The 17,666-nt window shown below is 42.6% G+C and overlaps 1 long non-coding RNA gene across 9 annotated transcripts in view; it reads right to left on the bottom strand.

Moving 5' to 3' along the window:
* Positions 1-9,442: 9,442 nt before the first annotated feature.
* Positions 9,443-17,666, bottom strand: part of LOC137862391 (uncharacterized) — a 40,078-nt gene continuing 31,854 nt past the window's right edge. For 8 of the 9 annotated variants that reach the window (XR_011100228.1, XR_011100236.1, XR_011100229.1 and 5 more), the window contains one exon: positions 9,443-16,443. This is a non-coding gene — a long non-coding RNA (uncharacterized lncRNA). The remainder of the gene's footprint in view (positions 16,444-17,666) is intronic. The other variant, XR_011100231.1, reaches the window with a different exon arrangement.

Genomic DNA, 17,666 nt, shown 5'->3' with positions numbered 1-17,666 from the left:
AAAGTGAAACACATAAACAATAAACAAAGGCTGTTTCCTGTGGGCTGCAATACCTACTCTATGGAGTGTTTTTCATCTTGTCAGTCAGATATAAGAGCTATTCCATAGCGGTAGTTGTAATATAGCACAGGGCTTCCTGCTTTACCAGGGTTCTCAGGTTTAAATTCCCCTCAATGCAGGTTCCCCGTTTTCCTGTTACAAAAGTGAAGTTGTGTGCCTCACTGTCAGGGAGAGCATTTGTTAGTCGTTTAAAATAAAACAAACAAAAAAAAAACAACAGAGTGAATAAACATTTAGCTAAATAGCTAAAACATGCATAAGGTGCCCTACACAGTTTTCAGTGCTATCAGCTGCAGCACAAGATGCTCGTGTAGCAAGAACAGTCATGCCAGATGTTAGGCATGAACCCACTTGTTTCTACTGTACATCCACTGTGGTTGTGTTGTTTTAGCTCTGTGATGATTGCATAGAGACCCTGCTGAGGCACTACAAACCCCTCTATGCCCTAGCCTCATCAGAGACCACTCCTGGACCAGAGCCTTGTGCTTTGTTTGCATTCAACGCAAATAGTTGGAAAGCCTTATGGGGGGACTAGGAGGCAAGACTTACTTGGTCACATTATTTTTGAGAAAGAGTCAATGCAATCAGCATTGTAAAACTAGGAAAAGACACACACACACATTTAAAACAGTCACACTTTGCTGCAGCAAGAAAGAGCGTGAAGGGTTTATTACAAAATAGCTGATTTAACAGATTCCGTTGCTGTTTTATGTCCGTTGTATGGTCTGATTCGATTTTATTTTGGTTCAAAAACCAGACAGCAGAGGGTGCCAAACCCCCAAGAGGGAGAGCACCCAGACCCACCGAGCTCTCATGCATCACCTCAATTCCCCCGTGTTGATAGCTGTACTCCAGCACGAGTGGTCAGGCCACATCGAGACACTTCAGAGCTGCATGTTCCATCTGCGCTGATAGCTGTACTGGAGTGTATTATCTCATTTGGTTGTGTCAGCACTTCCATTACAGTTTATAACCTCTTACTTCGTGGATCAATCTAGGCTATTGCAAGCCAAGTTATTTTCTCTCTGATGTGCAATTGGCACTCAATGTTATCTCAGGAATCTGAAGCCATGTTTTGTTATCAGGATGTTCCAGAGACGACTCACTAAATTAAAAGCAAGCTCTTGATCATACAGAGCTGGGCATAAACCCTCCCCCACCTTTAGCATGTGGTACAAATATGACAGAGCCATTGATGAACTAAATCTGTGTAACTTACATTCTTTGTATGTACAACATTGTTATGTATGTTGCTTGTACTTGGGACAAAGAAACATGAGATTAAAACATCAAAAGCTCTGAAATCCCATTCTCATCCGACAGCAAATTATGAAATGAAGCAGTATTATATTGTCAGACATTTCTTCCTGTTCTAATAAAAAGATACACATTCTACATTTTCTGCAAACACTACTTATGTGAATGAAATGGAAATGCTTCCTTGAGTAGTAACTAGTTACAATAAATTCTAAAAAAAAAAACACAAATTATTCTGATTGTATTTAGGAGCCAAATCCTGAAGCCTTTGCTGTATTCAGATTCTCGGTCGAGTCAAAATTACTGCACTTGGCCCAAAGAGCATTTGTTTCTCTCCTGTTTCTTGACAATTCCTGTCCTGGATATGAGCACAGTCAGATGGCTGATTTTACTGTTCACATACCTGATATACATAATCACTGGCCTATTATTTCTACACAGGAATGGGATCCATCATTCCTAATTGAAAATTTTGCAGATAGCAATTGATAATTTGTAAACAGTTACTCACTTTGAATGAGTTATATAGGCTCTGTTTACTTAATCTAGCTACTTGTCAGCTTTATCAGTCACTTATCAACAGAAGCAGAAAGCTGGCCACATATTACCCATTCATCATCCTTTTCTGTCTCTGGAACATGCACAACATATATCGGTATATGCCACAGAACTGGGAATATAGTTCATAATATAACAAAGTTGCCAGCAGAATTAGGTATAATAGTTACTTTCTCAATGCCAAAAACATATAGGGTGATTTGTAACAGTGGCATCATTTTAACGCCATCTCAACCATAAGGTCTGAAGAATTATTGCAAATATGACGTCGGTATTAGCTTACACAGGAGGTGTAGTGGTAGATGTCAGGTTGGACTGGGAATGAGACCCCTGTGCAGTCATCTGAGGAGAACGTTTCTCAGGGCAGGAGATGCTGCAGGAGAGGCCCTGCAGTCCCTCAGACTACAGAGAGGTACCATTTTTAATATCTTCATGTAGTATCACATGGTACCAAACTCAATTTGTGTAGAAATAAATCATTCCTAAGGCACAACATCACAGAAATTATCTGTAATTGTTCACTGCACAGGTAGTGTGCGACCCTCGGTCTGCAGCCAGCAGCATTCAGGATTGTACACCCCTCAAGGGAGGAGAAAACTGGTAATTTCATCTCTCTATTACAGTAATAAAATCCAAAAGACAATATGGTCTCACCTTTCCACGCCTCACTAAACCCGTTGGTGCTCCAAGCTGAAGGGAAATGTTTTGACTGAAACGTGAAGTTTACCCCAGCCGCAGGGCCTCAGCTGGGGTTTCTCCCAGCAGACGTCTGCCCCGGATGCCCAGCTGCCTCTCAAGGGACTCACCACCACCCTGTGTCTCTGTCAAGCTGGGGACAGCAGCCGGGGCCAGGTAAGCAGCCTTGACGGAGGACCCAGTCTCAGCCACCCAGCTCTGGGCTGGGCTCAAAAGAAGGTTCCAGAAGGTGTGGGGCGCTACCACAGCACTCAACATGGCTGCCCCAACATGGCCGCCTCACAGCTCATATCACCTCACACACATTTTTCCTGATACTTGCTTTACTGCATGTACAGGCACCCCGTATCCCCTCATCTGTGCCTCATACTTAACCCTATATATTTATTTTTCCCTCACATATGTTCCCCCTTGTCCCAGCCCAGCTGGGCTTCATCCAGCTCAGAAAGTGAGCACGGGCACTTCAGTCACGGTTTTAAACAAAACAAAATTAATGCATGCCCTCACGAAACAGACATGTTGGAAAGGCAAGGGTAGACAAATCACCAACTCTGCCCTTGTCCAGCAATAAATAGTTCACTGCTAAGAAAAGGACACACACACTCTGCCTTACTCAAATGAAGGCAATGGGGCTCAGTACAAAAACTTGAGTAAAAACACCACGAAAGAAGTATGGATACCCTATAACTTCTTAACCAAAACTGATGGGAAGATGAAGACTTTGAATGCCTTTAAAAATACAGCCCTTTCTATTATCTGTTTGCAGAGAAAGTGGAAAGCTGATGTAAAGATTTGGTATATACTGTGGCATGTACAGATTTTTGATTGGAAAAAAAAATACTCAAATGCATAAAAAGTTATTATTTTTGAGTTCCCACAAATCTTTCATTAACTACAAATTAAATATTTGCTCCCATTTCCCCCAACCCTCCAAGATGTCTCTGTTGCCACCTTCATCTCAGAGAGGATAGTTTTGTGGATTACTGTCATGATCAGCAAATTTCTTCTCAAGGGGAAACTTGTCCTGTTTTTAAATTCAATAATTTAATTGAGAACTAGAAAAATAAAAACTTACAAATAAGAAAATGGTGTCTTCAAATTTAGGTAAATTGCTCGAAAAAGAGCTAGTGGTAGAACATAAGTTGACAATCTGTGTTTCATCCATAGCCCAACAGTGAATTGGGAAAGGGGGGAATTGCAAATCTTGCTTGGTTATTTGCCTCCTGTGAACACTATTTTGGGTAACCAGAACCTCCTAAAACTGATACCCTTCAGGACATCATCAAAAGGAATTTGGGATGATGTTAAAAATCACTGTTAATGTCACTGATCCTTAGCTCAGCTCTCATCTCTGTCACCAGTAAATTCTGCAGTGTAGATAAGCCCTTTGGAGAGCTTAATATGTTAAGAGAATCCATTACTTTTTGCTGATTTATTTTATAATGGCTCATTTACATGCACTAGGAAAGTGTATTTTTATACTAGTAGAAAGGCACAGATTGCCTCTTTACATTCATACAGGTTTTCAATTTTAGACAAGATCTTTAAAAAATTGACAGTATTATGAAGTTCCAAGAAGCTTTTCAAAGTCACTTAGGTTTCTAAAATCTATTATGGTTATTTTTTTTCTTCTTATTCCAAAGGTTGTATTGTTGGACTGGTGGTGCTAATGAATCCTGTTGGATATGTTGAGCAATATGAAAAATAGGGCACTAATGTTTTAAAGTCTCTAAAACATTTCTCAAATTGACTGTAAAACATGGCATTTCTACAATACACGATTGTTTGGCAGGATATAAAAGCTTACTGGTTCTCATTTGGATGATTTGCATAACTTGTTCATGGCATCATTTGTAAATATTATGCCCATCCCAAGCTGCTGCTGATAAAAGAATAAAATTGCTTTTGCCAAAGCATATCACGCTAGAGATGAGAAAAAAAAAACTTCCTGTGCAAAAAAAGAGTAGAGCTATACAAAACGAGTTAAAATTATATACTGCGCTAATCTCAGGAAACCAATTTTGATGTCTGCTAGAGAACATAAAAATGAAAAAAAAAAATTGTTGCCTTTCACTGCGCAAAGTGGTTCTGCACATGTTGGGCAAACCAAGGAGCACTGGCTCTTCCCCAAGGGCTGTTTGCTGTGAGCATCCTGTGTGCCAGCACCCAGAAAGTTCCTTGGCTCATGCCGCTAAGACAGACTGGGCTGAGAAGGGTTTTTCTGGCTCCCCAGGCTCGCTGCTGATTAAGACGTAACCAGCAATTCTGTTTCACGCAGACAGATGACAATTCAGTTTGCTCACTGACCTGTGTTGACTCTTTGGTACTAACAAAACCAAAACACCACTACAAATCTATGTCACCCAAAAGACTGAATACAGAGGAAAACCTCATTTACTCAGCAAGGCGGGGCAACCTCCATATAATCATTTTAGAGTGTACTTTAATATTCATGACTGTCCTAGATGGTGGCAATTTTGAATCACACTACAAGGTTCACCAGCCTGTGCTTGCTTAGGAGAAGTCCTTCACGGGATGCTGTATTGCTTGGGAAACAAGGCTGTGGTGAGCACGATGCTGCCCATCCTTGGTGGCTCTGTCACAGTTCCCAAACAGATGGACTTAGATCTGGAAAGCACATCTGTTTGTTCCCCATCAGAGTCAGAAATACGTCATTGTGTCTACCTTCATGAACTCCCTGATTCAAAAGCACAAATTAAGACTTTCATCTCTATAGCTAGAGTATTTGGAGGGAAGGAAGAAGAACGTAACTAGGACATAGAATGCAACTATGTCTGACTGCTTCACAGACAGTTTCAAACTCACTATATTAGCAACCACGCTAATGTCCTTGCGCTAATTTTTATGCAAGCAGTTGAATTGGCTGCTGTAAACTTTTAGGAAATACGCCAGGCACTGAGAGATGCTGATATCTCTAGATGTGAGGCTAACACTTTAACAAGGCACCATTTATACATTATCTGCGGCAGAGCTCTGAAGTTACTAGTGTGCCGCTGGGCAGGGAGGGTAATATACTGCTCAGCCCCACTAAACCTGACAGCTGGCTTAACTGAGGCGTTTGTCTCCTCCATGAGGAATATAACAGAGCAAATATCTCAGAAAAGATACCATGACTTCTTGAATAGGTGGAATTTAATGACTTGATTTGGATAGTGCTTTTCCTCCTCACCTTGCATTTTTCTGCTTCTTAAACTTAGCAGACTACAAATGAGTGGCATTTTTCAATTGAACCTTAAACTAGGAAAAAATTTACAAGTCAGCAGCCAAGGCAAAGGAATCCCCAGAGAAAGTGCTTGGCATTATTTCCTGTGGTGATTCTTTGTCTGCCAAGTTGAATTTGGGAGAAGAGGCAGAAAAGAAAAAGAGAATTTGCTTTCATTATAAAAGATGGGAAAAAAAAGAGTAGGTGACTAATTACATCTTTAAGGTATATGTATCCTGTTCATATTGTATATAGATGACAGCTTTAAGGTATATGTATCCTGTTCATATTGTATATAGATGACAGTAATAACCTCATGTATAGGAATATTTTTAAAGTACAGAGTTAGCAATTTAGTAGACACAGCAAAAGAAAAGTATTATAGATTGCATTTCTTATATCTCAGTTGTAACAAGATTAAAACAAGATTTCAAGCCATTAAAATCAGCATATTGCCAAAGTAAGATTGGAACATAATGCTGGATATACATGTGTTATTCACTACAAACCAAGATCACCTCAGTTAATGAATTTGTACTGATGAGCGGAGTTCAGAGCTACTGCTTCTTGAAAGCAGACCCAACTAGCTGGGCTGCAGCATTGCCTTTGGCAATATATGGGCAGTAAAGCTTAGGAGTATGGAAAAAAACTTGTTTTTAAAGAAGTATTCCTAATCAATAATCCTACATTTGAGCATAGAAGGGACAATTAACCTTTCAACTTGGTTCTTAGAGCTTGGTACGGATATTTTTAGACCATAGTACAAGATTTGGCTGTTCCTGCTGCAGTGACAAGCAAAGCTTTTCTTTAAAAGCTGTAGAAAATATGTGTTTTGTGCAGTGAAAGTATGAAATGATAAGGAAAGCTACAGATTTGTATTTTAGAGTTGCAAACACCATTGCTGTATCTGTGCTATCCACTGTAAAGTCTGTACTATAGCACGGCAGTAAAATGCTTTCCTCTGCACAAATTTCTGAGTTTTGGGAATACTTTGCCCCCAGTCTCCTTTAGGAAAAAAAAAAATAAAAATCGCAAGTTTTTCCAAAATAGACTATGCAAAATAAGGCTATAAAAGGCTGGTGTCTCTCCAACAGCTACACCATTATTAGAACACAAGTTGCATGTGCAAAGAATCTGGATTCAAGTTCCTGGTCTGCTTTGCAGAAAGAGGAAATTGAACCTGAGACTTTCACCTTAAATACCAGCAGCCAGATACTCAGGAGATTGATCCGACTTTCCAGGTTTAGTAAGAATGGGATCTAATAAATTATTCTTCAAAACTTGTATCTTCCCACAAATGCTTTATTTCACAGAGTCCACATTCTTCATGAAAAAGCAGGGTAAAAAAACCCATCTGAATATTTTTTCTCTGGATTATACAAATAGCTTTATTTCATGATCCATACTTAATTACTGCTAAACATGTATGCCTGCACTGGGTCCAGAAAACTCACCAAGCAGAATTTTAAAAAGTGAGTATGTAGCATTTGGCATATCCAGAATCTAAACTAGCTGAGGGAATAAGAAAGCCAGAGAATCACATTTCTTTAAAGCAATTTTGAGTAAAACCAAGCCATAGAACCAATATTGTTATGGCATCATGACAATTATTCATGGGGCTTGGCTGGAAAGATGACAAGATAAATGAATAAAGCTGACTGAAACTGTTGGTGACCTGGTCTGGCTGACAGCACATAGCATCTACCTAGCAAACAGCATGATGCAACAAAAATGGAGGGTCAGCTATTCAAGAAAAAATAGAAAAAGCAGAAAAAAATCTGGAGCTGGAGATCACAGTGCTTACCAAGCATGGCAGTGACACACGGCCCTGTCCTGGAAATTGAATACCTTACCATGTACCCAGTGCCTCCCCAGCAGAACGTAGAGGCAGCTCAGAAGAGATCCAACCCCAAAAACAAAGCACCTAACTTGCTCGACTGCCGGCCTCGTTAAGTGCCCATAACAGGAAAAACAAGGCTGACCATGTGGGAGTCTGCAGAATGGTCTTGGCTCCATCACAGAGCCCCAGCCCTCTCTCTGAAACAGATATAAAGAACCCTGAGCCCTTCGGGAGGAGCAGGTGTGGACCTTTTATTTGACTGAAGTTTCCCTCTGCAGCGAGACTTAGGTAAAAAGTCAGCAGCGGGAAATCAATAGATGGGACTAGCAGCAGGAGGAAGATAAACATAAATTGCACCTTCTGAAAGATAGTGTTGTGCATGTGCTAATCCCCTTCCAGTCTATAAATCCAGGAGCTGTTGCGATTATCATGCTGAGCAAGGAAAACCAAAAAATGTGATGGCAGAAGAGGCCCAAGAATGTATTAGAGACTTCAGTGAGATTTTTATTTAAGGAGTCCCTTGGTTTAATTGCATTCTCTCTGAACATAGAATGGGATCTGGTCATTTAAACAACTGCCTGGAGTGGAGCCCTAAATTAAAGGAGGAGAAGGCAGCAGCAGAGCTGATGCTTTCCCCTCTTCAAGCAGCTGCAGACATTGCATTTCTGCAGTGCGCTTTGGTGCTCAGTACCCTTTGGGTTGACTGAGGAGCCAAATAAACTGGGGAGCTGTGTTGTGGATGAAAGAAGAGGGATTAAACCTTTGCGCACACCTTGAATCCCCTGCAGGCCTGTCGTAACGGAGCGACTCAAAGCGCTGCGCATAATGCTCTCTTGAAGAACAATACAAGGTAAAAATTCTCAAAAAAAAAAACCCTTTTCCTCAAAACAGTTCAAAACAATGACAAAAAGAAACAATAAGCATGTGAAAACTAGGCTGAAAGGTCTCACTTCAGTAACGCATTATTTGCTACCCTGACAGCTCTACCACTACAGGTCATATTTTTATTACATTTGATGTATCTGTTTTCAAAGGGCTGACCACAAAATAAACCTTGACATAGCCAAAATTGGACGGCACTAATGAAGCACCAAGAGGACCACATGCTGTTCCTCTATGCTAGCAGCAAACGATTGGTAATTAAACAGCTGCCAGTGGGGGGTGCTTGATGTATTTTTACTAACATTTTGTGTATATTGCCTACATGCTCCGGAGTGACCAGCAAAGGTGGTTTACGTGGCATTTGAAGCTGAATTTCCTGAGGTGAAAACGCAATAACCTGACAGAGCACAATATTACAAGTGCTTCAACCTGCTAGCTTCCTCATGGTGGGTGCACAATTAATTTTTGATCTGGAGAGGACTGACTGACATTTACAGGCTCTGCAGACACCTGCTTCAGGAGCAGGCTTTCTTTCTGTTTCTGTAAAGTACAATGCACAATTCAGCTACTACCAGAGAAATAAGGTCTATAGAAAACTTCGCAGCTGCTTAGTGGTCTGAAACCACTTTTTTCTTTGGTAGAGGAAAATGAAAGTGTCTAGTCTGAAAAGTTTTTGGTTTGGGGATTTTTTTCAAGTGAGAGTGTTGTGTAGTACAAAATGAGTTTTACAGATAAATACCATAACATTTGATGCTGAAACCCAGAGATTAGCTGAACCCAGCCTGAGGGATGCACAGTTAAGGAGCAAACATTAAAAAAAAAAAAAAATTAAAAAAACTTGTCTTTGTCTTCTGGTTTTGTTTTATTACTGCTTAGTAGAAAGCATCAAATGGTCCAAGAGACCAAATTAGACCCACAGTTTTAAAGACTTTAAGCTGTTAAGCAGCCTGATTTCACGGGAAGATTGCAGAAGACACACTGTCTTTTGAAGGAAAACAGCAAATGTTAACACAATAACAAGTAAGCAGAGATTCTGAAGATTTGCCAAGCATCTTCAACAAGAAAAAGCAAATCATGTTGCATTTAAAATACCATTTGATGAGTAAGGACTTGTAATCCCTACAGGAACATGACTGGATATCTAGGTGAAGGCGACATGTATAAGCAATCTCTGGAATGCTGTGCAAGGCCCCTGGGCTTTATGAGAAGTGCTGAAGGGAGCATACAGCGTGTAGTCCTTGAGAAAATGCTCTACAGACATACTGCTCTTTCAACAAAAAGAGAAAAAGACACGGAGCACATTCAATTCGGGCTGTGTCAGTATTTCTCAAAGGACTGCCAAACTTTGTGTTTATCCTGAAACAGGACGCAGTTGCCATTGGCATGGCTGTGTTCACGGATCAAAGCAGTGGCTTTTGCCAGGTCCTCCTGCTGCTGCAGCATCACTGGATGGTGAATAGTGCCTGCTGGGGAGGAAGGGTTGCGGACAGCTCTTCAGGAATTTCTTTGTATGTTGCAGACCATACATCAACACTGCACCGTGCAATTTAAAAATCTAATATTCAACTACCAAGCTGCCACATTTTCAAGAAATCCTCGGAGAAACATAGGAATCCTATCAAAGCTGCAGCCTTATCACTCCTTGGAAATGTTCTGGCGTGCAGCAGAGCAGAGGGCATGTCTTATATTGAAAATAAGATCAGGCATTTCCTTTGTCTGACAGCCAACTGTGGCTAATGGGATTCTAAATTAATCAGAGTACAGAATGGGGCAGATGTAACAATGATAAATTATAACAGGGATCAACATGCAAGAGTAAGGCAGGCAGGAGTTGCCAGAGGAGAGTGGCAACTGCTGGAGAAACTACCAGCATCCAAAAATGATTTAACATACAGCAGCAGTTCAGTCCCCACAGCATAACATGTTGAAGAAAACCTGGATTTCAAAGATGCTCTGAATTTTCTTATGTGTTGTTCTCTGTCCAGCCCTACTCCAACATTCACGTCATTTTTCAAATGATGGAGGATGAGTTGTTTCAAACACCATCACCACAAGAGCACTTATTTTTTAAGCAAGCTAAGCTGCAAATACACAGAGGAGATAAAATACAGTTGAGGAGACTAAAGCTCAACCAAAACGTTCATTTTTTGCTTTCCAGCTGCATTTTGCCCACTGAACATGAGTTATGACTGCATTCAAAGCTTGCCTTGTGGAAATCTCCTTTGCGTGCCTCTGAGAGCAGCCCAAAGAGAAGCTCTGAGGCAGAGGTTCGACAAGAGTTGCTCTACACATTCCACCTTGTAATCCCTCCCCTAGAACTACTACTTCAGGCAGACAAGCAGTGTGAAATGGATGATGATCCTTCCCTCATCAAGGGACCTCCTTGCCACAGAAGGCTGTAAATGCAAGCATTCATGGGGATTCTAAACTTATTGGGGTGATAAACGGAAGAAAACTCAGTCAAGGCTGTGCAAAACAGGCACCATCACTGGCTTAGGAAACATTTATGCTGCAGATCAATGAAGACTGCAAGAGTATTTTAAGTAGCACCACTGTACGCATGCCCTGTCTTTATGCTGTTTCCCTGACATTTGCTACAGGCCACTGGTGGAGACAGATATTGTAGTAGATGGGCCTTTTGCCTGACTCAATGCTTCATTATTTTCTATAGTGATGGTAAATGTCCCTGTCCAAAGAACTCGGTGCACTACCGTAAGCATCTGGATCTATTTTGTTTGCAGTGATTATCAGCTGACTCAGCTGCATAAATTAACCTGGCCAACCAGCAGATATGGGCAGAGTGCTGTGTGGGCACCTGAGAGGTTCAGTGCTGCTGGGCTGTTCGGGGACATCTAGTCGTTAGACTTTAGCAAGGCATATTTAATATATGTAAATAGGCATTTTATAATGAGTAACGTTGCCAGTTTTTCCAGATTGCTAGCACTGTCCTCCATTAAACTTGGAGGGCAAACTCACAAAACACATTATTAGGGCAGGGAGCAGTAATGCTAGCACATAAATCCGGTGATGCTCTTAATCTTGGGAAACAGAAAGCTGATATGCTTGCTTCTCAAAATTTATGTCAATATTGTTATTATAAAACCATTAGAAATATTCCACATTATTGTTCTGTTTCAACACATTTAGTCAGAATACACAAAATTAAGCAAAAACACAAAGAACAGTATCATAAAGGCTATGAGAAAATGATCTAGACAACTGAAACTGAAATTATGTTATTTACAGTGCAAATGTAAGCGATGCAAGTTGGAATTAACATATCACTTAAAATAAAATAAAAATATAACATGAAATAAAAGCGTTAATTGTTGCAAAGATACTTACATGTAGATCCACCATAAGAATAAGAAAATGTTAAAACTCCCACATCTCTAGCATGGATTTATTTTGATCTGGCAACAAAATCTTCAACTACCTTAAACACATGCTGTGTGACTTCACAGGGCAGAGTTATATTTGTTTGGATGCTAGAATCCTATAAGGCATCCTTCATGGTCACTCCCCTCCAATTTCAAGTTGGTAAAAGATGAAAATGCAGAAGAAACTTTTCTACAGCAGTGTAGGTATTTGAATGGATGTGGCAGTTTCAGCTAGTAGTGTGTGAAGAAGGCAGTTCTGCAGAATTAATGTTACAAGCATTAGCCAAAACAGATTTTGGATCTTCTTCTAGCACTCTATTCATCTTGCTTCATCTATTTCATGTTTTATTCATAATTTTTTGAGTTCATTTACAAAATTACAATGCTTAGCTAAAGTGGTGCACTGCTAACAGACCTTTTAAAAATCCTCACAGACTCTTTTTCATGGTGGTATGGTGCAAAATGCTACTTAAAACTGGCTTTTTTATGAACCTTAGAAAGGCTATTTCATAACTGCAATAACACACACACACATGTAGTAACACACTCTGTTGATTTGATTATCACCAAATAAACACACTTGTTGGTTGGCTGAATGTACCAGGCATAATGCACGCACTGTAAGCAGTGTGGTGATTTCAGGGTATGGTGTCTGTGTTTTCTAACCACGTTCTGTCAGTACCATAGGCCGTAACAGGAGCAGATCACTTTTGGAATCACCGTCCCATGCAATTTTTTATAACTAGCTACACCAGGACAATTTTAAAAGAACAACAGAACTGCCTGCTTCAGTAAATCTTCTGCTTCAGATAAATGATGGTCAACAGATTGCCTAAAATTTAAGCTGGGCTAAATCAGGGACAGCGTGTCTGGTCTGAGGATCTCCCATCACTTTCAGATTCGTGTTCTGTGCTCTCCTAGCTGCATCCTACCTCACCACTTCTGTAGGCACAGCATCTACAAAGGTTTTGTGATATTTCACTCTCAGAGCCTCCTGTGAGTTCTGTCCTTGGTCTGTCAAATGAACATCTTGTATGGCCACTACTCAGGTGCAGAATGCCACTTTCTGCAAACATCCTGATCCCTGGCTGCAGGTTTTGAGTGGGAAGGTGGGAGTAAGGCTCCCACCTCCAGAATAGCAGATGATGTGCAGATGAATGGGCCAGGCAAAGTATTGTGTGATGGCAGAGCAGGAGGACCACCAAAGTAGTCCACAGTGCAGAACTGCCACTTAAATATATCTGGATGGGTGGTTAAATCATCACTGCTACACAAGAGGAACACAATCTCCCCCTGCCTCCCCAGACAGTCGGGGAAGGACAAGCAAGATCACATTGATACAAGTCACTTCAGGGAAGGCACCTCAAACAATGAATTAAAATGTCTGCTGAGGACGAAGGATGGAGGTCCGAAGGATGGCCTCATCTCATGGCTGAGGAGGTCACCTCAGCTCCAAAAGCAGCTGTCTTCTTCACCCCATTGAACAAGATATGCCAGTGGACAGGCTGCAGCCAAGGAAGGAGTTTGGCAGGCTCCCCAGAGCAGACAGCTGTGTCAGCACACAGAGTGATGGGCTTTGCCTTTCTAACTACCACTGAAGAAATGTTGGTATTCTCACAGTTAGTACCAGCTCAGTGCTCAGGAACTATCCAGACATTGGGATTTAATAGGAAAGCAATGGGACATCCACAAAGTGCCTGTATCAACCATGAGCCATTCTGGTCCCCATCCCTTTCAGAAAGCATTTACTCGAGCTGCAAAGGACATGAAGATGGGCAATAATCAAAGTTATGAAATGGCTTCTGGTTGATGACTGACTGACTACATGGACTAGGATTGCTAATGCTGAAAAAGAGGTGACTGAGGGGGATGATTTAGCAGAGGGTTACACAACTGTATGTGTCAGGGAGAAGGTAAGTGGACAATAATTGCTGCTAATACCAGTCGTCAGGGGCATCAGATAAAATCAGCAGCTTCAACTCAAACATGAGGAAGGTTTTCTTCAACCGGTGCATAGTTAAGCTGTGGAGCCTATTTCTGGGCTGTTGCAGAGGTTAAATTTGATTTGAATTCAAAAACAACTAGGAAAATTAATAGAAAAAAATTACTAAGCAAATAAATACACAGATACCATCTTTGGCTCAGGAAAGCAGAGCTGTAGGTACTTGGACACAACAGGAATATTTCTGATGCTTCTGCATTGCTGTAATCTTCCCGGTGGACCCTTATGTCAGTCTCCAATGCTACCAGGTACTAGCCTGGATGGGCTTTGTTTTACCCATTCAGACTGGCTTTGTGTCCTACCTGCAGTCTTTCTGCATAAAGCTCCATGATCACATGCTAAAATTTGCCTTCACTCACTTGCTTGACACCCAGGGAATGGCAGAATAACAAACCACAAGGGACAAAACATCCCCCCAGGCACTTCGGCTGTACATCAAGATACAGATCATCTTCCCTGACAACTGAGAGTAGCACAAAGGAGCGAGCTGGTCTGAGCACTGATCTCCCAAGAAGTGGCCCAGCAGTGGCAAAGACTTGCTGCACGTGGTGGAGACCAACGCTGCAGCCCCTGACAGAGGGAAGCACGTCTGAGCCCAGGAGAGGAGAATGAGGTTCAGGAGGCTGCAGCATATGGGCTGGTGTTCTGAATCTCTCCTACCAATTTGTATAGCAAACCTGCAATTTCTGTGGTAGCCATGGAAACTAAGGTACTGGAGTACAATGAAACACATGTATGAATGCTGTTGCCACCACTGAGCGTACATCACTCAGCCTTTCTCGACAGCGAGGGCAAAGACAAAGGTATCTGTGTAATTAGTTTGGTTGTGGCCCCTGAAGTCTAGACTGGGCTGAACAGATAGCTGTCTGCAGCAGCTCTTCTTCCCTGACCAGCTGCAGGATGGGGTGCAAGGCTGATGTCGAGGAAGACAACCATATCCACTCCAGAAGAAAAAAAACAAGAACGGATGGTGTGGTGGCTTTACTCTGGTGGGCAGCCTAGTTCTGCCATGGCCGCTCTCTCACTCCCCCTCCTCAAAGGGAAAGGGGGAGAAAATATGACAGAAAGAGCTCAAGGGTTGAGATAAGGATGGGGAGACGGCTCAACAATTATTGGGATGGGCAAAACAGACTCAGAGTAGGGAGATAGTAAGATTTATTATCTATTACTAACAAGCTAGAGAAGTGAGAAACAAAGGAAAGAAACCAAAAACGCCTTCCCCCCATCCACCCTCTTCCATCTCCTCCCCTGAGAGGTGCAGAGGAACAGAGGAATGGGGGTTATGGTCAGTCTATAGCACTTTGTCTCTGCTGCTTCTGTCCCTCTCTTCCCCTGCTCCCCATGGGGTCCCTCCCACGGGATGCCGTCCTTCCCCAACTGATCCTGAGTGGGCTTCCCACAGGCAGCAGCTCTTCCAGAACTGCTCCAGATATGGCTCTGTACCACAGGGTCCATCCCTCAGGAGCAAACTGCTCCAACCTGGCTCCCCTACGGGCAGCAGCTCCTGCCAGGTCACCTGCTCCTGCGTGGTCTCCTCTCCACAGGCTGCAGCTCCGGCCCGGGGCCTGCTCCTGCGGGGATCCTCCACAGGCCGCAGCCTCCATCGGTGCAGGGCCACCTGCTCCACCGTGGTCTCCTCCACGGGCTGCAGCATGGAACCCTGCTCCACTGTGGTGCTCCATGGGCTGCAGGGGGACATCCTGCTCCACCATGGGCCTCACCACAGGCCGCAGGGGACTTCTGCTCCAGCACCTGAAGCACCCTCCTTCTTCACTGGCCTTGGTGTCTGCAAGGCTGTTTCTCACTCCTCTCTCTCTCCCAGCTGCTGTCTCCAACATTTTTTTTCCCTGTCTTAAATATGCTCTCACAGACGTGCAAACAACATTACTTTTTGGCCCGGCTCTGGCCAGCGGCAGGGCCCTTATCTAACATGGGGCAGCTTCTAGATTCTTCTTGCAGAAGCCACCCCTATGGCCCCCCAGCTACCAAAACCTTGCCATGTAAACCCACTACAGATGGGAAGAAATATTCCCAGGTGAGATGTACAAAAAGGATAAAATCTAACTCATTTTGCCTCTCTTCACATTGCTAGTAATCTTGATGCCCATAAAGATTTGCTTTCTGATGGTTTTTCAGCCAGGCAGCCACAGAAGTCAACAATCATCTCACCTGGAGCAACAGGCAAAAAAAAAATGCTCCCAGCAGTCAATTTTCTTGTGAAGGAAATAGCTGGAGGCTGATGAAGGACTTCAGTGTACAGCATAAACCTGTGCAGAACTGCAAACCAGGAGACTCTGCCTTTAAAATATTCAAAAAAGACATGTTATTTCCCTCAGACGAGTTCTCCACAGATCACTAGCTTTTGTTTAGCCACTGCTATGCAGGCTGGTGTCAAGCTATCTGCCCAGACACATTGAGAGGACTGTGCTGTGTAAGATTTTAAGCTAGCATAAATCAGGTCAGGCTCTGGCCCAAGGATGTCTTCCCATTAGGATGTGAGGCAGACCTGAAAATGGAGATGTAAGCCTCTCAGGATGGTTTACACCTGTAAAAACAGGAAAATAATTTCAACGCAGAACAAAAACTGCTAACGTTTCAAACAGGTTGTATTAAAGCAGAAAAGCCCCCAAACTGCATTGTTTAAATACTGAAAGAGACCGTGTGCAGTTAAGTGACAAAGGGGCTTTGATAGAGGGCAAAGCACTGAAGTTTCCTTATAATCTGCAGCTGTCACTTGTCACCTGTAGAAGGGCTGACATAAAAAGTTCTTCAGCATCACCTCACTGACATAACAGTGAGGTGATGCTGAAGATGATGCTGAGGGTGGGCTGCTTGGGCGGGGAGGTGAGGGGGCACCAGCAGCGGGCCAGCTCGAGGGGCAGACCAGCCAAGAGCAGACAGCTGTGCTCAGCTCCCAGCCCAGGGACTAGTGGCACCTTCTATGACATGATACAGAAACGATACAGATTTCAAGTGTCAAGAGGTTCTTAACCTTTATCAGGCAGACGTTAGAGTTGAATGCTGCAGCAGAAATGCCAGGTCCTTGGCTGGGGAACCTGCGCATCATAACTCTCCTAATTAGGGACATTTGAGTTCACGTTTTTAATGGCCTAAAGCCCACTTAGCCTACCAAACTACTTAAACCCTAAAGATCAAAACTCAGCAGTAAGCAGTTTGTTTCTGCAGGCCTGTCTATGTGCTTACTTTCCATTCTTTTGAAAGGAAAGATCACTGCCACCGATGTCCTCCTGTAAGATCTAAGCCTTGCAGGCTGGATGTGACAGTTTTTCAAGCAGTGTCACTGGACTCAGCAGCTGTTCTGTAGTCAATAGATACCTGCGTAGCATCTATACCTATACCCAGGCATGAAGTGAAGACCTGTCAGAATTGGTTCTGTTTCATGTTTTTTTTATACTTTGGTCTCACTAGCTAGTTCACAGTTACCTTTTGGGATATCATTCTCACCAGGTGCCTGATATCTGCAGCTTAAGATTAATGACATTACCTAATTTAGAGTGCCAAATTTGCAAACATGACAGCTCTATCACTGGACAGCTTCTCCAACCCAGCTGGCTTAGGCCAGAGGTACCTGGCCTGTTGGCTGGTGAAGGGACGCTGACTGATGTGCCATTAATTCAATGGGCTTAGGAAAGTGGTAAATCTGGGCACCGAGAGGCTAGATTACATGCATGACAATGAAGTATTTCTTGTGGGATCTGTACGTCATGACCGACTCCTCCAAAAGACTTTATTTCCTCCAGCGGTAAT

The sequence above is a fragment of the Anas acuta genome, chromosome 11, assembly GCF_963932015.1.
Source record: "Anas acuta chromosome 11, bAnaAcu1.1, whole genome shotgun sequence".
Taxonomy (NCBI): domain Eukaryota; kingdom Metazoa; phylum Chordata; class Aves; order Anseriformes; family Anatidae; genus Anas; species Anas acuta.
Note: the sequence above shows the minus strand (reverse complement) of the source record. Positions and strands in the feature narration are given on the sequence as shown.